The 23,344-nt window shown below is 35.8% G+C and overlaps 2 long non-coding RNA genes across 3 annotated transcripts; both read right to left on the minus strand.

Annotated features, from left to right (window-relative positions):
* Positions 1-2,137: 2,137 nt before the first annotated feature.
* LOC124389596 lies at positions 2,138-20,374 on the minus strand. Of its 2 annotated transcripts, none has more exons than XR_006926600.1 (6): positions 20,245-20,374; positions 4,443-4,555; positions 4,115-4,334; positions 2,987-4,021; positions 2,518-2,686; positions 2,138-2,185 (listed from the first exon to the last, which is right to left on the minus strand). It is a non-coding gene; the product is annotated as an uncharacterized LOC124389596 (long non-coding RNA). The 2 variants fall into 2 exon arrangements; XR_006926599.1 differs by lacking the exon at positions 20,245-20,374 and adding an exon at positions 17,953-18,267 and having other exon boundaries at positions 4,443-4,634.
* Positions 20,375-21,294: 920 nt separating this feature from the next.
* Positions 21,295-22,743, minus strand: LOC124389595. Its single transcript, XR_006926598.1, has 3 exons — positions 22,553-22,743; positions 21,754-21,806; positions 21,295-21,658 (listed from the first exon to the last, which is right to left on the minus strand). It is a non-coding gene; the product is annotated as an uncharacterized LOC124389595 (long non-coding RNA).
* Positions 22,744-23,344: the final 601 nt, after the last annotated feature.

Raw genomic sequence — 23,344 nt, forward strand, 5'->3', positions numbered from 1 at the left:
TAGGCGAGGCACGGAGGCGGAAGCAGGAGTAACGGCAAACATAAACTTTATTCAGCAAAAGGCAGAGCCAACACAAAATACACGTGCAGATCGGGATAATCCGGCAAACGGCAGTTCATAGATAACATCCACGGTGCGTCAAGGAGGAAGCGCGGCACCGGGGGAAGCGACGGGGAAGCGTCGGTAGTCCGAGGTGCGCTGGGGAAGCCAAACGCGGCCGTGGAGTGAGCGAGGAGTCCGGGCGAAGAAGGCATGCAGCGGGGAAGCACAAACGCGAACACACACCAGCATGAACCTGCACGACCACGCATGAACGTACAATAACGGACAGGGAGTGTAGGTGAGTGCGCGGTTTATATGGAGGCAGGGAATGAGTGATTTGCGCTGCACGCTTGGGAGTGCGCAGAGGCAAAGGCAGCCTCTGAAGGAGGCGTGGCAGGTGGATTCCTGACAACGGTACAAAGAAAATTTTGACTGTATTTTTTATGGTAGATATCTGGCAACCACAGCTGCCAGTTTTTTACTGTAAATTTTACAGTTCACTTGCAAGTATTTACATTATACTTAAGTGAACTGTAATATTTACAATAAAAACTGTCAGCATCAGAAAAATGAAAGTCGATAAATTATTCAATAACACCCAGAACTGGTAAGGAAAGCAAATATACCTTTTATTTTAATACCACAAACATTAACAATGACAACTACCGTATTTTTCGGACTATAAGCCGCTACTTTTTTCCCACATTTTGAACCCCGTGGCTTAAACAATGAAGCGGCTAATTTATCAATTTTTCCTGGGTATTTCCCGGTTTCACAAACTTCAAGCCAAAAAACTGAACCCCATAACATTAGACCAATGAAATTTCCGAACGGAAATGAAAACACGCACCCCACCTGTGTTCTGAGTTGCACGGCTTCGGGAGAAAAAACTTCCATTGGGTGATTTTTAAATGCACGACGATGCCAAAAGATAAACTTTCCGAGAGAAATAGTTGTGCAAGGAAGGAGGAAGACAGTGAACAATGACTTTATTGGTAGGCTACTGTTTAGATACAAGCTGTTGTAGCGCGTTGAGTCAGGGTCATGGGATAGCTCGCTAACTGAAGTTGCAACAGAAATTATATAAGCACAGACAAGTTTCCAAAACTCATGCTTTTTTATTTTTCTTGGCAACAGCGTTAAGGGTTAGTCAAAGAAACTTAGAACTGAGCATCAGAAAATAATAAGGACATATTCCTCTTCTTGAACACATGCAGTAATACTGGAAAAATGCAGTGCCAGGCTATTCCCAAAATACCGCTATGCTCCTAAAGGAAGCGCAACATATTTCACCCGTTACACCGTGTGTAACATGTCTTTCGTTAAAGCCTGTGTGAAGTACATTAGTGTAGACACCTGCAGCTTATAGACAAGTGCGGCTTATTTATGTTAAAAATAACAATATTTGTAAAATTCCGGAAATTACGGTATATTCTTTTCTTTAAAACAGCAGGAAAAGGTATTCCAGAACAAAAATTTTAAATTATTACAGTCTTTACCAGAAGGCAACATTCATTAATCTGAACAGTATTCTATGCTCTTAATGGCATGTGGTTAATCAAGAAAATACAAGGAGAAAAAAGCTATTTTAGCGATTATAGCAACATTCAATTATTAATGCAAAAGTGACATTTTAGTATCATTGCTCAAATAATTACTGGTATAGTAACAAACATACCATAGTTAGAATGCAGTATACAAACAAAAGGTTAATCAAGGAAATACAAAGAGAACGTTTTTTTTGTCACGATTAATGCAAAAATGACAAGTGAAAAGTACTCACTGCTTAAATAATTACTAGTATAGTAACAAACATACCATAAGTACAAACATACCATAAGAACAAGGCAGTATATTGGTAAAATATACATTTCTAAGTGGACAGCTCACACATTTTCAACATTCTTAAGTCATTTTCAACATTCAAAGCATCTTCCAGTATAAATTTGAAAAACATTGTCACTGCCAACTTTATTCTCAGACATATGTCAATTAAGTTTTGTCCAACCTTAGTCTGTTCTCCATTCGTGTTCAGCAAGGTTTGCTATCAGTGTAAGGACTCTGGGATTCACTGGAAGCTGTTTTTTGTTTTTTCCTTGACTCAACTTTGGTTCCCTTCTCTGGATTTATGCTGAAGAAGCACCTACCAAAGAGAATGTAAATCACTCATTTTGTTGATCACAAATACAGATAGAATAAAGTTCACCAAATTACTTCACAAAACATTTTTTAGATGAATTAATATAGTACAAGTACATATTAAGTTAACAGTACAAATCTTAGTTCACTAATTATGAAAATATCTATTATAAGTAAACAATGAATTACTTTATTTTTCTAACTGAAACAATGTACAAAGAACTGTTACAAATGTTTCCCATTGTCAGTTATTTTTAGTGAATACATTACCTTACATTAACAAATGAAAAATTACTGTAAAGTGCAATTACGTGTTAAGAATTGTTTAATGCCTACCTTTGTATGAATTCCAGAGAAGAACCAAGTTCCAAAGGGTAATGAATGTTTAAACAGTAGTAACTGCTAAACATCATGCAAATTGCTGCGACGAATGTAGAAATGTGCGGAGTTGAAATCTTTTGGTCGATGCTCAACATGAAAAGCTTTGATGTGTAGCATGAGATGCCTACAGACAAAAACAAACAATTAAATGCCTTTGGTCTTGCCTTGGAATGACATGATAGTGAGTAAAAAATGTCATCTTTTACTCACCACCAAGTAAAACAAAACCTATATAATTTTTTTCCCCCAGTATTTTGCTTAATAAAGTCAATATCCGCCCACAACTGTTCGGTTAGAAGCCTTCTTCAAAATAATAGCAGAACAAAGAACTCTTTTGAACAAATTTAATTTGAGTAAATTACATAATTATAATATTGAACTATCCTTTAAATTGTAAAAAACAATTTTATTAATTCAAACTCACCACAGACAATGATGCAGGATGTTGCTGGTAAGTTGTCTACATCCACATCTTCCACAAGGCAAGACTCTTCCACATAATAAAACATAACTTCTTTCTTTTTGTCAGAGTAGGCAAGCAGAAGAAGCACATCTTTTAAATCCTCACTGCATCCTTCAGGTTGACACCTCAAAACATCTAGTTTTGCAGCAGTTTGCAGCAGTTTTAAAAAAGTTCAGGAGCCACTGTCCTTTTTTATCCAAGCTTTTAAGAAACATCTCCTTCAGATTAATTCCAGTTAGCTGCTTGAAGTGTGTACACATACCAACCTCTTGAAATAGAAATGGCCAGTTCTCACAAAGCTGGTGTATGCTTGCTCCATTGTTTATGTCTTTGTGTTGTGTGTAGTATATTGCTTTCAGGAGGTTGCTAACTTCTTCCAAATGAAAATTTGTTGCTTTAGACTTCATCTTCATCATTTCTTGTTTTGCCAGCTGGCTTTCTTTGGTCTCATTCAATGGCATAAATTTTACATTCCAATTTACACAGCCATAAGTGTCTTGAACCGCTGCCTTTCTTTCAGCAGGAATCTCCTCTGTGTCAGAGTCTTCTGTTCTGCTGCGTTTTCAGGATTTTTGGAACATTGGTCCTTTTCACATTTTCTACACGATTCTGGATCTGCTTAAGTAGTGAGTGATATCCAACTATAACACCATCAATAACATCCTGCAAGGATGCAGGGTATTTGGCCCACCATCTTTTTGGCAATGGCTGTAGAGTTTTGCTTACTTGGAGACTCGCATTTCTTCATCATTTCGGACACGACAATTTTCACCATATCTCGTCGCAATCTTGGGGTTGGTCTATTCTGCCTTTTTAAACATTGCATCAATGCTTCTGGCAACTTCTCCCATGGTATTTTAAAATTGTCAGCCCAGTCAGAAGCAACCGTGGAAGCCTTGCCAAATGTTGGGGATGGTGATGATGAGCATGAAGAAGACCGTGTGCCACTGCAGCTGTCTCTAGAACTTAGCAAGCTATCTTAGCAAGGTTGTCCTTCTAAGAGGACAAAGGTAAAAATCATCACTTATGAAACCAATTTAAGAAAACTTCTATATTTTTATATTTTATCAAAAAATGAAATGTACTTACTGATCTGGTTTCAGGCAGACACAAGTTTTCGTGCCTGAAGAGATCTGCTTCCTGAACATATCCAAAATCTTCAGGTGAAGATACTCCAAGTGAGTTCAGTGTCTCCACCACTGACTGTTGCACCAAAGATGAAATATCTTTGAGAATCTCAGCAATTGCAGTGGTTACACAGCTTTGCTCCGATTTTGCACCTCATCTACAGTATTTTGTATTGTAGAAGCTGGAAGAAGAAACTGTCCTTGCAATTTCATATAATATAGGCTCACATTTCCTAAATAGAGATCATCAAAATTTTGAAATGAGCCCATTTCACTTACTTCAGACTCACCTGTATTTGAATCCAGGTCAGCAGGACATTGCTCTGATGTAACTGACAGTATCTCTGATGCAGAAGGCCAATGTGAATCAGTAATGCTGTTAACTGAACAGTTCCTGTGCTTCCTAGACATATGAGAAGTAAAAGAGGACATGATGTGAAAAACACTTTTGCACCCTCTTACTGGACAGTAAACTACACGACCTTTGTTGAGAAATTTAGCTAGTTTGGTTTATAATATAATGATAATAAATATAAATATAATAATATATAATATAAAATAATAATAACAGCAATAATAGTAGAAAAGTCAGGTTTAATTGGGTTGGTGAGTGCAGGTGCATCATGCACTGTGCAAAATTCAGTCAGAAGTCATCTATGGAGCTGCCTATGTGGTTAAACACCTTGGCTATGCGGAGAAAACAGAAAGACCGCATGACATCTTTTCTTATCTTGCATAATAGGGTGCATAAAGTTCACCCCTGTAATTTAACTTAGGTCAGCTTCAGCATATGCACATATATTCAAAACACAAGTAGAAACTTATAAAAATATAAAAATATATAAAAATATAAAAATGAGGAGAGTAATAGGTTAATAGGCGCAACACATCCTCAGATAATGAAGAACGTAGGGGAATAGTTGCAAGAATTTGTATAAGAGGTACAATGTCCAAAACACACAGGAAGTAAGATGTTTCTATGAGAGCATGAGCTTAAGATGCAGGATGAGAGTAAGACAGGAAATGTTATATAAAGAAGTATTATGGCATAAGAAATATATTTTAGGAAGATTGTAAGAAAAAGTAAGTAAAAGAAGAGTGCTATGAGAAATAGGAAAAGCATTGGGAGAAAAGTGCTGGTGTGTTAAAACTAAAACCCTGGTTTGTAAAACTAGTAAAAAACACGTTTTTATACCAAGTCTACACAAAACAAAACAAAGGATGATTTGCAGACATAGGAAAAACCCAGACGAGATTTTAAGAAAAGGTGTGAATATTGCGGTGAATGATCTGTTGTTGCATTCTGTGCAAAAGTGCATGATTAGGGGATTTTTTTTAAGACAGGGTCACTATCAAGAGATGTTTGTTGTACATGTAAATTAGAATCGTATGGAGGTGAACGAGGCCGCCTGGAAATGGGTGGAATTTTACTAAGAATAGGTAGAGACTTACCAGAAAACACGTAAGCGAAAGGTGGGATATGCAAAGCCCCGTAAAATGATTGGTGTACGTAAATTGTGAAGGAGGAGATATTAGACAAAATATGTAAATTTTACTAGGTGTGAGATATAAAGAGTAAGGATTGTTTATATCAAATTCGCACTCGCATGTGAAAGCTGACGGGTGCCATTGCTGTCAGGATGGTTCTCTCCCAAGAGCTCCATTAGACTGGCCTGAATTGACCGCAATAAAGCTGATTTGCTCCTTCTCATTTCTGACTGGAAGATGTCTTCATTTGGTTTGTTTATGTATTATTTGAAGTTTTGAAACTTATTGGCAATCGATTAGTGAATAGCTAAAACTAATTTGAGTATTGAGCCACTTAATTGTAATGTCAGCTCGGACATAGGGTCTGGGTTATGACATATTTTGGCGAGTCAGCCAGGAGTTCGGTGGGTCAACCCACCGAAACCTGAACTGGGACCGTCCACCTACAGACTGCAGACGCCGCGGCATAATAATAAAAAGGTAAGCAGACACCTGTTTATTCGAAGTCTCTATTTTTAGTTTGTCTGTGGTCTGTGGGAAAGGACTGGCCCCGGGGAGGTGTGGAGGCAACTGGCCTCGAATTAAAAGAACTCTAAAATAGTGGCTTGTCGATGAATGAGAGAAAGCAAATCTGTGTACCATTCTGTTGGTAAAACAAAAGAACTTCCCATATGGTCTAACTGCGTATGATTCTCAAGATTACTACCTTGGTGATCCGGGTTCAAGCCCCGGCTTGGGAGTTTATTTCTTTTGTCCCATGTGGTCTAATTGCGTATGTTACCTGTTGGTTTAATCGGGTGATCTGGGTTCAAATCCCGGTGTGGGAAGGGTGCACGTGTGTATGGGAGTGTGAAAGGAATTCTCGGGGTGACTGTTATTTAGGTGTCAAGTCAAGTCAAGTCAAGAAGCTTTTATTGTCATTTCAACCATATATAGCTGATGCAGTATACAGTGAAATGAGACAACGTTTCTCCTGAACCCAGGTGCTACATAAAACAACATAAAAACAACAGTCACAGTACAGAAGAACAAAGGGCCAGGAACTAAGATCCTCACCACATAAAGTGCATGTGTGCAACTGGTGCAAACAGTGCAAAAGACAACACAAGACAGTGCAAAAGACAACACAAGACAGTGCAGAACAATACAAAATACACAAAATATAAAAATAAAAGCAGCAGTAGCTCCGCCAGTAAAACTTGTCGTGACAGGATAAGGTGCACAGTAGCAGAAATGTAAACAAATATAAACAGAATTTTGCAATCCTATAATAGTGTAAAAAAATATGGTAGCAGCAATCAAGATAAAGTGAACAGTGACCAATGGATTCACAGAATAATGTGCAAATAGAGCAAGTCCCGGAGATCAGCAACAAACGGCATGTAAACATTATGCTATAATGAGAGGTGTGAATGGTGCTGAGACCTGGGTGTGTGAAGTGTATGTGTGTTGAGTCCGGTTGTGCAGATCAGTCACTCAGTTGTGTGTAAGTGTGTGTGTGTGTGTGTGTGAGAGAGAGTTCAGTCCAGATGTTTGTTCAGGAGCCTGACGGCTTATGGAAAAACTGTTACACAGTCTTGTTGTGGCCGCCCGAATGCTTCGGAACCGTTTTCCTGATGGTAGGAGGGTGAAGTATGTGTGTGATGGGTGTGTGTGGTCGTCCACAATGCTGTTTGCTTTGCGGATGCAGTGTGTGGTGTAAATGTCCATGATAGAGGGGAGAGAGACTCCGATGATCTTCTCAGCTGTCCTCACTATCCTCTGTAGGGTCTTGCGATCCGAGACGGTGCAATTCCCAAACCAGGCAGTGATGCAGCTGCTCACGATGCTCTCGATGGTCCCTCTATAGAACATGGTCAGGATGGGGGAGGAGATGGGCTTTCCTCAGCCTTCTCAGGAAGTAGAGACGCTGCTGGGCTTTCTTGGTGATGGAGCTGGTGTTAAGTGACCAGGTGAGGTTATCCGCCAGATGAACACCAAGGAATTTGGTGCTCTTGACGATCTCCACTGAAGATCCATCGATGATCAGTGGAGAATGGTCACTCTGTGCTCTTCTGAAGTCAACAACCATCTCTTTGGTTTTGTCCACGTTCAGAGACAGGTTGTTGGCTCTACACCAGGCTGTTAGCCGTTGCACCTCCTCTCTGTATGCTGACTCGTCGTTCTTGCTGATTAGACCCACCACGGTCGTGTCATCAGCAAACTTGATGATATGATTCGAGCTGTGCATTGGAGCACAGTCGTGAGTCAGCAGAGTGAACAGCAGTGGACTGAGCACACAGCCCTGAGGGGCCCCAGTGCTCAGTGTGGTGGTGCTGGAGATGCTGTTCCCGATCCGGACTGACTGAGGTCTCTCGGTCAGGAAGTCCAGGATCCAGTTGCAGAGAGAGGTGTTCAGGCCCAGTAGGCTCAGCTTCTCGATCAGGTGCTGGGGAATGATTGTGTTGAATGCTGATCAGGTGATTGTGATCAGGTGATTGTGTTGAATGCTGATCAGGTGTGCAAGGAGCATGATTGGGTGCAACTACTGCACTCCTAAATAGGTCCGACCTCGCAAGTGTAAGGATCCAGATAGAGATGATGATGAAATAAGATAAGAGAGATAAGATAAACCTTTATTTGTCCCACAGTGGGGAAATTTCTATGTTACAGCAGCAAGACAAAGAAATAAAAATAGATGCAAATATATATAAAAAAAGAAGAATATACAAAAAATAAAAACAGAAATAAAAATAATAATAATAATAATAATAATAATAATAATAATAATAACAAAGAAATAAAAATAAAATGCAAATATCTAAAACAATATACATATACTACAATACCAGTATATATACAGTACAATGTAATAATACAAATAGGAAAAACAAAAGTACGCTTTTTAAGTCATGTTTTGAGGTAGTATTGCACGTAAATTGCTGGTAATATTGCACATAATATTGTACCTGATTTGTTTAATAATATGATGAATTAAATGATGAAATGTAGAAGATGATGAAGTGATTTTTGTCTCTAGATACCGCTGTTGTGATTAGCAAAATAGGTCTGCATGGTGGAGACGGAGGGCGCCCCAATAGGATGTTATTTTATTGAAGTTTATTGTTGTATGTCATTGTGTGAGGAGCAGGAGTGAAGATAGATTTTTGAACTAAAAGATATGAGTAAATGGTTCTGGGTTAATTAAAATTTGTATAGTGTAGTGAGTGAATTCGGTAAGTATATACATACACACATAATTTATAAATATACATTTATATGTGTATATGCATGTAAGATTGTGATATGTCAATTAAATATAAATCTGTTTGATCTGGGAATATATGCACGTTAGATATAAATTGGGATATATTGCATATCAGTTATGAACATACATTTAGAGTCAGAAATTAGAGGCATAAAAACACATTTTAAAGACAATAAATCAAATAATAATAATAATAATAATAATAATAATAATAATAATAATAATAATAATAATAATAATATTATAAATTAAAATATATAAGGATAGAAAAAGAATGGAAATGTGGCCTGCGGGTTAAATAATTAAGATTGTAAGAATTTCCAAATAGTGTAACAGCTGAAAGCCAGAAAATATGCATTTATTTACACTTCTTGTCTAAAAATAAGAATATAAATAAGAAAACAATTAATGTTTTTTAGTTATAATATATTTATTTTATAAGCCCCTGTTACAGTATTATTACATTATCATAAAAGTACATGCTTAAGCATGTTGTGTGTAAGTGAACACAATTAATAAATACAATAATAATAATAATAATAATAATAAAAAAGAAAATAAATTATTATAAGTATAATTATAAGTATATAGTATTATTGCTCAGGACTGACAGCAATTGTGACAAACCTAGACAGATTTAATGGGTAAGAGGACCCAGATTTTTAAAGCATAGAATAAACACATTGGGAGGGATAGGCATAAATAATAATAGGAAGAAGAAATTGTATAACATAACGGGTCGGAAAACAATAGAAGATTGGTGGAAGAGTGAACAGAGCCATGCAAGCATGCATCATGAGTAAAAACATGAGCCAGCTCTTGCCGCTGTAATGTTAAAATGAAAGTTTCAGAAGAAGAGATATATATAAAATAATAATAATAAAAAAAAATAATAATAATAATAAAAAAATAATAATAATAATAAAAAAATAATAATAATAATAATAATAATAATAAAAAAAAATAATAATAATAATAATAATAAAAGAAAATAAATTATTATAAGTATAATTATAAGTATATAGTATTATTGCTCAGGACTGACAGCAATTGTGACAAACCTAGACAGATTTAATGGGTAAGAGGACCCAGATTTTTAAAGCATAGAATAAACACATTGGGAGGATAGGCATAAATAATAATAATAATATTATAAATTAAAATATATAAGGATAGAAAAGAATGGAAATGTGGCTCATGGGTTAAATAATTAAGATTGTAAGAATTTCCAAATAGTGTAACAGCTGAAAGCCAGAAAATATGCATTTATTTACACTTCTTGTCTAAAAATAAGAATATAAATAAGAAAACAATTAATGTTTTTAGTTATAATATATTTATTTTATAAGCCCCTGTTACAGTATTATTACATTATCATAAAAGTACATGCTTAAGCATGTTGTGTGTAAGTGAACACAATTAATAAATACAATAATAATAATATTATAAATTAAAATATATAAGGATAGAAAAGAATGGAAATGTGGCTCATGGGTTAAATAATTAAGATTGTAAGAATTTCCAAATAGTGTAACAGCTGAAAGCCAGAAAATATGCATTTATTTACACTTCTTGTCTAAAAATAAGAATATAAATAAGAAAACAATTAATGTTTTTAGTTATAATATATTTATTTTATAAGCCCCTGTTACAGTATTATTACATTATCATAAAAGTACATGCTTAAGCATGTTGTGTGTAAGTGAACACAATTAATAAATACAATAATAATAATAATAAAAGAAAATAAATTATTATAAGTATAATTATAAGTATATAGTATTATTGCTCAGGACTGACAGCAATTGTGACAAACCTAGACAGATTTAATGGGTAAGAGGACCCAGATTTTTAAAGCATAGAATAAACACATTGGGAGGATAGGCATAAATAATAATAATAATAAAAAAATAATAATAATAATAATAATAATAATAATAATAATAATAATAATAATAATAATAATATTATAAATTAAAATATATAAGGATAGAAAAGAATGGAAATGTGGCCTGCGGGTTAAATAATTAAGATTGTAAGAATTTCCAAATAGTGTAACAGCTGAAAGCCAGAAAATATGCATTTATTTACACTTCTTGTCTAAAAATAAGAATATAAATAAGAAAACAATTAATGTTTTTTAGTTATAATATATTTATTTTATAAGCCCCTGTTACAGTATTATTACATTATCATAAAAGTACATGCTTAAGCATGTTGTGTGTAAGTGAACACAATTAATAAATACAATAATAATAATAATAATAATAATAAAAAAGAAAATAAATTATTATAAGTATAATTATAAGTATATAGTATTATTGCTCAGGACTGACAGCAATTGTGACAAACCTAGACAGATTTAATGGGTAAGAGGACCCAGATTTTTAAAGCATAGAATAAACACATTGGGAGGGATAGGCATAAATAATAATAGGAACAAGAAATTGTATAACATAACGGGGTCGGAAAACAATAGAAGATTGGTGGAAGAGTGAACAGAGCCATGCAAGCATGCATCATGAGTAAAAAACATGAGCCAGCTCTTGCCGCTGTAATGTTAAAATGAAAGTTTCAGAAGAAGAGATATATATAAAAATAATAATAATAAAAAAAAAATAATAATAATTAAAAAAATAGATATATACAAGGAAATGTTGAACAAAAGTAGATTTGCAAAGGCAAGAGGAAGTTAAGTATTATCTCTGTAATAAAATGAATTTTAGATAAGAAAAATTAGATTAGATTTAAATAAAAATAAAATGCAGGGAAAAGAGAGAAAGAAAATAGAAGAAAATAATACAAAAATAGAAGAAGATTAGCAAAACAGGGAACAGCTTCATCATTAATGGTACATACGGAGCGGACGAAATAAATTTATCCCATGTTAGTTGACCCCGACAATTCAACTGAAGACATTATAATCTAGAGAATTCTCCTAAGATGCTTTACAGGGGTATCAAGAAGACGCCATGTCGATGTCAGCAATCTTGAGGACAACGAGCCCCAGCAAATAAAAAAAATGTTCGAAAAAAGAAAAAGAAAAGGTAATCGCAAGAAAGAGAACGACAAAGAGACAGAAATGTGACCCATCCCATCGAAGATCGAAGCAAAGGCAGTACCTAGTGATGGAAGTGAGCAATGGGAGGAGCAAGAAAGAAAGGAAACAGAGAAATACATGAAGGACATCAAACAACAGCACACCCCCAGCATCCCCCGAATAAATGTAGACAACCTCATCAAAAACTGAGAGGAAGTTGAAGTGTAAGAAGGAAGGAAAAAGGCATAGGCCTGAGTAAAGACTCAGAGAGACATACAGTGGAGCTAAAAAGACCAAAGTAAACATGAAGAAGAAAATTATGAAGATTATTAAGGATGGATGAAAAGAAATCCAGAAGTGAAAATCATATCCACTGACAGCAAGAACAAAATGAGCGAAATATGAGATAGAGATATGCTGGACAGAGGACATGAATTCCTTTAAAAAGTGAGCAAACAAGTGTACCAATGGACAAGAAAAACTACAATTAAAGGATGGTAAAAATGGGAGAAGACAATCTCCTTCAATTATTTGTGACAGTAATAAGCATAAAGAATCACCAAAAGCTAAATCAAAGGATGATGACAAATATGAAAAAAAAAAGATGGAAAGAAAGAGAGAAGTCTACCAAAATAGGAACTAATGACCGGCACCCAAAACAACAATCCAGACTTTCAGTCCCTACCCCAGTGGCCTGATGTGTTCCCAGGAATGGTAGGTGGGGTGAAGATAAGGATGAGACAGACGAATTAAGCCTCGTCTGAGGCAATGTTCTGCAATCAACTATCAACAGTCCCAATCATGGACGTAACAGGCTTGTGAGGCCGACTCCCATGCACATGTGAAGAGGAACTCGGAAATGGATCACTATCTTGGAACTGGTTGACCCAGCACAAATCAGAGGAACGACTCTACTGACTAAATATGACAACAGCCCCAGGCCATGGAAAAAGAGAAATACCATGCCCAATCAAGGTGGATCCAGGAAGATGGTGATGGAATACCCCAGTTCATTTTAAACTGCAAGATGCCTGTGTAACCCAGATAAAGTTATGGGTATTTGTTTTAGATTTATGCATTTATGCTAAAGAAATTTTTGAGTTCCATATAAATAGTTTTACAAATGAATGTTATGAAAATTATAATTCATTGGTCAGCAATGAGGTGATGTAATAAGGTCACGTGACACCTGTATAAGGTAACAGTAATTAAAAACAATTAATTATTTGTTAAATGCTTTTTTGTTTAAATAATATAAATATGCTGGTAAAGATTATTTAAAAAGAGCTTGTATTTTGTTTATAAGTTTTATTAATTTATGTGTCATGTTATGAGGCATGCTGGGTGCGCACGTGCACGGTGTGAGGGAGAGAGCGAGAGAGAAAAGGAGGGAGAATAAGACAACGGAGCTGCTGAACTAACAAGTACGACCTGTTCTTCAATTAGTGTAACAAAGCTAATTAGGTGTTCAACCCGAACCCTGTGTAGTGATAGTTGGTTAATAGATTTATTTATAAATAGAACCCATACTCAAAGTAAAGATAAGACAAATTGATTAGGTTTAATATTTTCAGATATTTATTAAAAAGAGCTCAGGTTAGCCACCCCATTATAGCCAGTAACGCTAGGGGCGCTACACCTGGAGAAGAGGAGATGGAAGCTCCAGGGGATGAAAACAGCTGCCAGCTGCATCTTTCCGATGGACCCAAAAGTCACAATCTCCAGCATTCTTCCGTAAAGCAATGAAAACAGTAAGCTTCTCTCAGGAAAAAACACAAGTTTGGCTCAAAGGTTCACAGTGGGCCTACAAGAACATGAGACACACTTCCAGAACCGTTAGAACATCAATATGTAATGCTTGAATAGGAAGATGGACAGAACACACTAGACTGTCTGGATGAATACTGGCTGGAAATTAAGGAGAAAAGTGCATCAGGATTGTGGAAAAACATTTAATAGGAAACTTGGGTTAAAGCACATGTGCCCAGACTGTCGAGAAAACAAGTGATCCCTGGCATTTCGCTATAAAATATGATAAAGGAGGAAGAAATGAAGAGTATGAAACGCTCTTGGAAGAACATCGAAATGGATATTGAAAATATAGCAAAACATTGGACATAATATTGGGACAACAAGAACTTACTGTAGAGCTGCCTGACAAATACAAGAACTGTATCAACAGCAAAAGGCTGTTCCATATGTTACCTTAATGATCGAGCAAAATTTTAAATCATAAGTTTTAGGGCTAATAGTCAAGGAAGTAGATCAGGGAAGGGAACGAAGGCCTACAAATAAACCTTGTCACTTGTCACTCGATAGGAAGCGAGCTTTTAGGATGTTTCAGAGAGCAATTGAACATAATTATTAGTAAGCACACATAGAGGTTATAGTATTGTATAGTTAGAAGGATCAGTTGATCAAGCACCAAAAAATACTTTTAAAAGAAGTAACAGAACAATTAAAGATGAAACATCAAACATCTATTAGACTAGTGAAAGCAGCAGGATTAGTAAAAGTTCTATGTAAATATAAACTCTCCCTATAAATAGTGATGGAAGAAAAATCAAAAAGGTATAACATAGCAAGAATAATAGCAATAAAAGCCAGAGACAATTGGTAATAAATTCTGTTTGCAGTTACATTTTCAAGTACATATCATGGACAATACACCTACTCTAGACTCTAGATTATCACAAAGATATTGTAAAAGCTTATCATTATTCAAGCAAATGCTGGAGCGGGACTTTTTACAAATTAAAAATTATAAACTGATTGCTAATGAATTTTGACAATTAACTAATTTATTTTGTGTTAGAAACAATAACAAAGAATGAGCATAATGTGGGTAAAAAGAAGCTACAATGCTGTAAACTAGAAGTAGAATTCCTAGAAAGGATACTTGAGGCACAAGGCCATAAAATATTGTTAGCCCTTGTAGATACTATTCAGAAAGCATCAAAACCATAAACGTTGAAACAAATGCTGTCATTCCTTGGCATAGCAGGTCAGTAGACCATGGATATGTGACTTTGTATAAAAAGCACGTGATAAAAACCAACCGATCAATTCAAGTGTTACACTGACTAATTTTATATAGTAATTACATATAGTATAGATAAATAAGATTTTTTAACTTTGTCTCTGAAAGAAATAGATTTAGAATAGAAAAACAACTAATTACATACTTTAGAATTGCACTTGATAAGGTGGAGAAGGGCACGCATGCCACCATGTTATCAAGCAGTAGTAGCAGCTGACTTCACAAATCAGAAGGCATCGTCAATCACAATGGGACACCCGGCAACCCTATATACTTTGGCCAGTCAATTACTTGTCATGTAAAATTTCATAAAAATGCTATAGTGTGATACTATCTGCACCAGAGCTAACAATTAAAAGATGTGGCATGATAAATAGAGTAATAAACCCAGTAGATAGAGCAGTACTTCAGTACAGAAGGCACCCCCACACAAGTGTTTGGAAAAATCTAAGAAATTTTTAAAAAGTAAGAACGGATTTGGAGACACAGAGCCTGTTTAATGAATGCTTATGGTATCATTGAAATAAAGTAGATAGAGCAGGTTATGCAGATATTAAATATGAAATCAACGCATATTCGTTTGAAACACACATATTCAATGCCTAAAATTGTCCAGCCAACAATATAAGATCTGGTATAGATAAATAAATATATTAGTCATTTTGTCACACAAAATAGAGGGTTCCATGGTAACAAAAAGTAATATGATAGCAGATCAGTTGTACTAGAGTACCTTGAAACTGAAACATCAAGTGATGTAACACATCTAACACGAAAGTATAGAACCTTGTATTCCCAGGTTTATGAGACTACACACAGTAGTACTGCAGATGAGGGAAACTAGAATCATCTGACAGATAGTGTCTGAGACTTACGTGTGAGTACATAAGAGTGTTCAATGAGAAAAACTAGAAAGAAGTCTTTTGTTGTTAGCTCTCTTTCTCCTCTACCCCCATGTTGTCTTGTCTGTATGTTTTTATTGTTGTGTGCAGGTGATGACTGGACCATCCCGACTTTAAAAGCTAAATCTGGCTACCTGTGCATCGCATCCCTATGATGGAGGTTATAGCCTGGGTGTCTGCCCTAATTTCTACAAGTGCACTTGCGTGGAGATGTGTGATATCCTAGAAATTGTGTGCGAAGCCTGTGAACCAATGAACACCGAATGCTGAACGCAATTGCCTAGCTGGATGCACTGCTTCGCCAAGACCCACCATTAGTGGTGGCACTGAACTTTTCGTACACTTTCTTACCTTTTATTACCTATGTTAGAACTTTTCTTTGTAAACTATATGTTTTTGGTTTGTTTTATGTTTTGTGATACTGTTAACTGTCCATTGTTTTCATATCTATGGAAAATTTTAAGGTGACCTGGTGTTCAATATCACTGTCGTGCAAAAAGCGGGCAGAGTGGAAATTTTCCTCAGAATTGGCTGAAGAGGTTTTTCACCCACTCCTGGTACACCTAGTTTTTGAGAATGAGACATGCTTTGCAGTCAAAGTTAGATAAAAAGAAATATGAAGGGAGGGGGAGTATGTTGAGATTCTAGGAAGCAATCTGATTTGATGAAAAGTAATTGGGGAAAAAGAAAAAGGCAGGTTATATTTTATGCAACTTTCAAGTTGCAAAGGGGGGAGTATGTTGAGAAATTAGCTAGCTAGTTCATATATAATATAAAATAAAAATAACAGCAATAATAGTAGAAAAGTCAGGTTTAATTGGGTTGGTGAGTGCAGGTGCATCATGCACTGTGCAAAATTTAGTCAGAAGTCATGTATGGAGCTGCCTATGTGGTTAAACACCTTGGCTATGCGGAGTAACAGAAAGACCGCATGACATCTTTTCTCATCTTCATAATAGGGTGCATAAAGTTCACCCCTGTAATTTAACTTAGGTCAGCTTCAGCATATGCACATATATTCAAAACACAAGTAGAAACTTAAGTGGAAAAACCATATAAAAATATAAAAATGAGGAGAGTAATAGGTTAATAGGCACAGCACATCCTCAGATAATGAAGAACGTAGGGGAATAGTTGCAAGAATTTGTATAAGAGGTACAATGTCCAAAACACACAGGAAGTAAGATGTTTCTATGAGAGCATGAGCTTAAGATGCAGGATGAGAGTAAGACAGGAAATGTTATATAAAGAAGTATTATGGCATAAGAAATATATTTTAGGAAGATTGTAAGAAAAAGTAAGTAAAAGAAGAGTGCTATGAGAAATAGGAAAAGCATTGGGAGAAAAGTGCTGGTGTGTTAAAACTAAAACCCTGGTTTGTAAAACTAGTAAAAAAGTAACACGTTTTATACCAAGTCTACACAAAACAAAACAAAGGATGATTTGCAGACATAGGAAAAACCCAGACGAGATTTTAAGAAAAGGTGTGAATATTGCGGTGAATGATCTTTTGCATTCTGTGCAAAAGTGCATGATCAGGGGATTTATTTTTTTAAGACAGGGTCACTATCAAGAGATGTTTGTTGTACATGTAAATTAGAATCGTATGGAGGTGAACGAGGCCTCCTGGAAATGGGTGGAATTTGACTAAGAATAGGTAGAAACTTACCAGAAAACACGTGAGCAAAAGGTGGGATATGCAAAGCCCCGTAAAATGATTGGTGTACGTAAATTGTGAAGGAGGAGATATTAGACAAAATATGTAAATTTTACTAGGTGTGAGATATAAAAAGTAAGGATTGTTTATATCAAATTCGCACTCGCATGTGAAAGCTGACGGATGCCATTGCTGTCAGGATGGTTCTCTCCTGAGAGCTCCATTAGACTGGCCTGAATTGACTGCAATAAAGCTGATTTGCTCCTTCTCATTCGTGACTGGAAGATGTCTTCATTTGGTTTGTTTATGTATTATTTGAAGTTTTGAAACTTATTGGCAATCGATTAGTGAATAGCTAAAACTAATTTGAGTATTGAGCCACTTAATTGTAATGTCAACTCGGACATAGGGTCTGAGTTACGACACCTTCCTTAATATGGTTCTTTAAGTGAGCAACAAGACTAGCCACATCTGGCACTGGTAACTAAATAGTGAAACACTACAAATCAAATCCGTATCAACCACTGCATGTGCAGTCACAGCAGCAGTAGAGCTGTTATGGCACCGCTAAAAATGGCTCTTAAAATGTCACGTATTTAAAAAACGACTGTTTGCAATCACTACCGACACATTTGAAAATGGCGCAAGGTTTGTTGCGTTGCAGTCTGCAGTGCAAAACATATTTCCTCAGACTTTGCACTGTTAAACTACAAAAACAGCAAGTGTACATTTGAATGTATTTAAATCTCACTCGTCGTGAACTTAAGTGATAATCGAGGCGAGATATCGTTTAAACATGTTCGCTTCACCATAGATGGAACGGCAGACTGCTAAACTGCGTCACAATTATTTTAAATCAAAGTAATCAGAGCAAATTTGTTAATTTCTAATGACTTGAATGAATAGCTATATATTAAAAAAGATAAAACATCAGTACAGCCAACAAGTTCATTTCATGTGATATATGACGCTAAATATAAGAAAATAACACTTTTTACCTCACAAAAGCTGTAGCTGAAATAAAACTTTACAGAATGAGTTTGAGAATGAGTTGTGCTTACCTTACAGACTTTGTGAGGAAAATTATAATGTCAGAAGGTTCTCGCGGTTTGTACGTTGCTCCCTATTTCTGTTTCAGAGAAACACCGCCAGTTAAGAATCTCAAAATGCAAAGTCATGTCTGCTGTGACTGGACAAGTCAAACGCCATTAGCCAATGACTTTAAAACACAAAATACTTATTAAATATATGGTTTATTTTTCTTATGCAACGTAATTGCATGTATTGTACATCTATTGAGCCATTGAAAAATCTAAACAATTTAAGACTATTTAAGAGCTTCCAATTATTAAATATAAATAAAACTTTCTTTCAGCTTCTCCAGTTAGGGGTCGCCACAGCGGATCATCCGCATGTTTGATTTGGCACATGTTTTTACGCTGGATGCCCTTCCTAACGCAACCCTCCCCATTTATCCGGGCTTGGGACCGGCACTAAGAGTGGCTGGGGTTGGTTTCCTGACCGGGGAGCAATGAGAGCGCCGCATCCTAACCACTAGACCACCAGGGACCCGTATAATTATTAAATATAAATATAAACAAATAAATAATGCAAAAATATCATATTTTCTTGTATTTACATCAATAGTATTTAACTGTTCATTCCACGGTAATGTCATATTTTATAGTTTACAGTTTTTTACCATTGCTGCTTTACAATCATTCACCTTTAAATCTACTGTCATTTATTTTATTGTTTTAGTGTACTTTACTGTTGTTTTAATTGTTTTTTTATGCAGTTTTTACAAAGTAAGAATGTAAAATTAACAACATTTTCTTGTATTTACATTAACAGTATTTAACTGTTAATTCAACGGTAATTTCACATTTAATAATTACATTTTTTTTCCCGTTGCTACTTTACAGTTTCTCACCGTTAAAACTACGGACATTTTTTACAGTGCAGACTGTTGTGCTTCAGATGCTTTATGGTCTGATATCTATAACTTGCTTTACCCAAAGGCTCCTCATCCCACATCCATCTTATCCTTGGACTTGTAATGAACAATAACAAAGATGACTTTCTTGTTAATAATATACTTCTGATGGTAACATTTTATATACACAAATCAAAATACTTGAAAGTGAAACCAACGTTTTTTGCATTTTATAATGAGTTTATTTTTTTCACAAAAGCCCTTAAACTGATTAAAACGAAAAATGCAATGAATCTTTTGTTCTTTATAGAAAAATATGATTTACAGAATAAACCATAGCCCTGTTTATTTTTTAACCTTTTTTTTAATTTTGTTATTATTATTAATTTTATTTATCTATCCCCTAAATATATGTGTATATATTTGTATTTTCATGCACCCGTTCTGTGTATTGTGATTTAAATTGTACTTGTTATTGCCACGTTGTTTGTATATGGCTAATTGCCTAATGAGAAAAAAAAAGTCTGTTGTACTTCTGTCAGGAATTCCCCTGCCACGCCCCCTTCGGCGGCTGTCTGACTTCGGCTTTCCCCAAAGCACCTCGCTCCTTCTCCCGTGCGTGCCCCGCCCGCACAGAGATGCTCGCACATCTACTCGCTCATCACACCGCCAATATAAACCCCACATTCACCTACACTCAGCGTCCGTTATTGTATGTTCATGCGTGTTCGTGTAGGTTCATGGTGGTAGGAGTTCGTACGCATGCTGCTCCCGCTACATACCTTGTCCTCCCGGACTCCTCGCTCACTCCACGGCTGCGTTCACCTTCCCCAGCGCACCTCGGACTACCGACGCTTCTCCGTCGCTTCCTCCACGCCGCGCTTCCTCCATAACGCACCGTGGATGTTATTATTGGACTGCCTTTTGCCGGATTATCCCGATCTACGCGGGTATTTTGTGTTGGCTCTGCCTTTTGGTTAAATAAAGTTTCTGTTTGCCGTTACTCCGGCTTCCGCCTCTGTACCTCGCCTAACAACTTCCTAACTATCTTGAATGACAGGTGTTTTGTCCAATGATCGATAAATGTTCCATTCACAAACTAAATGAATTGTCTTGTTTTTCAGATTTGTTCATGTGCAACAATTCAGACAAACCGGAAAAGGTAGGTATAGTTTGTGAATGGAACACTTACCGATCATTGGACAAAACACCTGTCATTCTCTCTCTCTCTCTCTCTCTATATATATATATATATATATATATATATATATATATATATATATATTAGAGGAAGTACAACAGTTTCTCCTTGCTTGACAATGTTTAATTCTGTTATTTTCATATATTTAAAGGAACACTAATCAAAATAAAAAAAAGTTTAAAGTAAACAAAATACTTTACACATGTACAAGAAACAAAGTTAAGATTTCATACTTCCTGTATATCTTGAATGACATGTGAGGACAGGTTTCAGTACTGTATCAGTATTGATAAGATTTGAATGTTCCTTTATTTGGAATAAAAATCGTATTTAAAAATAAATTCATACACAATGTTAACAATGAAGGGAAAAAAAATAAAAAAAATAAACATTCAAAAGCATCCGCATGTGACATGTTGCTTTATTAATTAATTGATTAATATTCTTTCTCTTTTTGTTAGACACCATTTAAATCATAACTCTAATCAGTCTAAATCAGTCTTTAAGACAGTCTTTAAAAAAATCCAAATGATGAAGCATTTTATGGAAAAATATTATTTATATACACATTGGAAATGTTAAATAATTGCATTAGCAAGTCATTAAATGCACTATAACGATACTATTTATAACACGCACTTTTTATTTTTAATAAATATAGCAGTAATTCTATTTGGTAATATGAACTAGCTATAAGTTAATTACAGACATTTCTTAACATTTTTGAAAGCCAATTTATCTGTCCTACACTGTCTTTTGTCTCCACTTCTTGCACTGGGTTTCAAATAATGCATTTTATGTGGCTAGGACTTTTATGACTTTAGTAATACTTTAGGAAAATTACTTTAGTCCTTAGCTTTGTGTTCTGTATGTTGTGTGATGTGATGTAGCTCTATGTTTTATGCAGCAGGGTTCTGAAGAAACACTGTCTTATTTTTCTGTACTCCATCAGCTATATATGGTTGAAATAATGAAAGCTTCTTTACTTGACAATTCTTGAGGAAAGGGAAGAAATATTCACAGATTACTTACACAATTACCCAGAGGTACAGATTGTCAAAAAAATAACAAATCTAAATGGAACTCTTACTCTCTGAAAGTTACTTGCTGGTAGATGCTGTGTTCATGGTTCCTCCTTGGTTCCTGTTAATATTATTATTGATGTTATTGCTCATGTTAATATTAGTATTTATAGTATTTATTTAATCACTGTAACAGAGATAGATATATTTAAAATAGATCAAAGCTGGCTGGTTCTGCTGTGTATGTTCCTATATTTCCTTCCTGATAAAAGGAGTTTAAATTTTTTATTTTTTATTTTTTAATGGGTGAGGAGTCCTTGAAGATGCTGTGTGATCTGTGGAAGCATCTGCTGTAGGGATGGTAGCTGACACCAAGGTAGTTGGGTGCCATGTGGCTATTTATGATATTTCTACACTTTAAGTCAATAGTAGTAACCATTTTTGTTTTAATTCATTTTAATAATGCTGCAATAATTGAACAATAATAACCATTATAATATTTTAACTCTATCTCAAAATAATGGCTTGTTAATCATCATCGGTGTTTTTCAAACATGTATTTTAAAGCTATTTTAGTTGTAATATTTGTATTATTCAACACAAGTTTGAATAATAAAAAAAAAAATTATAATAACACAGACTACTTACGAGAAGGCAATGGTTCATTTATGCCTGCAAAATAATTTCAGAGGTTGTGCCACAAAATAATGTGAATTAAAGACTTTAAAGACTTCAGTCCTAACTTGGCCAAATACGTTGAAAGTTTCAATTAACATGTAAAGTTAATCAGCCAAACTACTTCGGATTCATGCTTGGAGATGTTCCAGATCAGTTTGGCCCCAGCCCTGTAGTGTCCTAGTCACTCACCTGGTCACTCGCTCTCCTCTCCGGCTCTATCCGTCCCCGAGCCTCCGCAAGCTGCAGCGCGCCTCAATCGGCTGAACATCAGTCGCTTTTTCCGAGTTTACACCCGTTATGTCTTATTTAAGACTGTCATCACTCTTCTCTCGGGGAAAAAAATAATGAAAAGTTGTGAAGCCAAACGGGGAGGGAGGGAGAGGAGGGCGGGGAGGGAGGGAGAGGAGAGCCCACGGGGGAGGGAGGTAGAGCCCACGGGGCAAGTAACGTCACAGGGGGACACTTCCGGGAGCGAGGAAGTGGGCGTGGTAAGGTGACGTCACATATGTACTTTATCTATATAAGTCATTGCGCATTAATGTTGCTCATTTGCAAATTTGCCGCGTGTGAGAGAACGCATGAATTTATTTAAAAGGCATAGAGATAGAACCGAGGTGGAATCCAAGGAGGATCCTCAAAAGCCAGAGGATGCAGAAAAAAAAATGGAGGAATTGAAGAAGAAGATAGAAGAGATGGAAGTAAATAATAATGCACAGCTGCAAAAGATCACCGAGCTCCAGTCTTCCCTGGAACACCATAAGAAACTGAAGGAGATTATAGAGCAGGAGAGACAGAGCTGGGCAAGAGAGCGAAAGCAACTGGAGGAACGTGCTGCTGAGCTGGAGACCACTTTGGATTTTGAAAAAAAAAAATGGCAGGAGAAAAGGAAGAAGGACAAACTAGACATAGATGAGAGGACCAACTTACAGCTCGAAACCATTAGAAAACTCCAAGAATCCCTGAAACATTGTGTGGAAGAGA

Source organism: Silurus meridionalis, chromosome 8 (genome assembly GCF_014805685.1).
Source record: "Silurus meridionalis isolate SWU-2019-XX chromosome 8, ASM1480568v1, whole genome shotgun sequence".
Classification (NCBI taxonomy): domain Eukaryota; kingdom Metazoa; phylum Chordata; class Actinopteri; order Siluriformes; family Siluridae; genus Silurus; species Silurus meridionalis.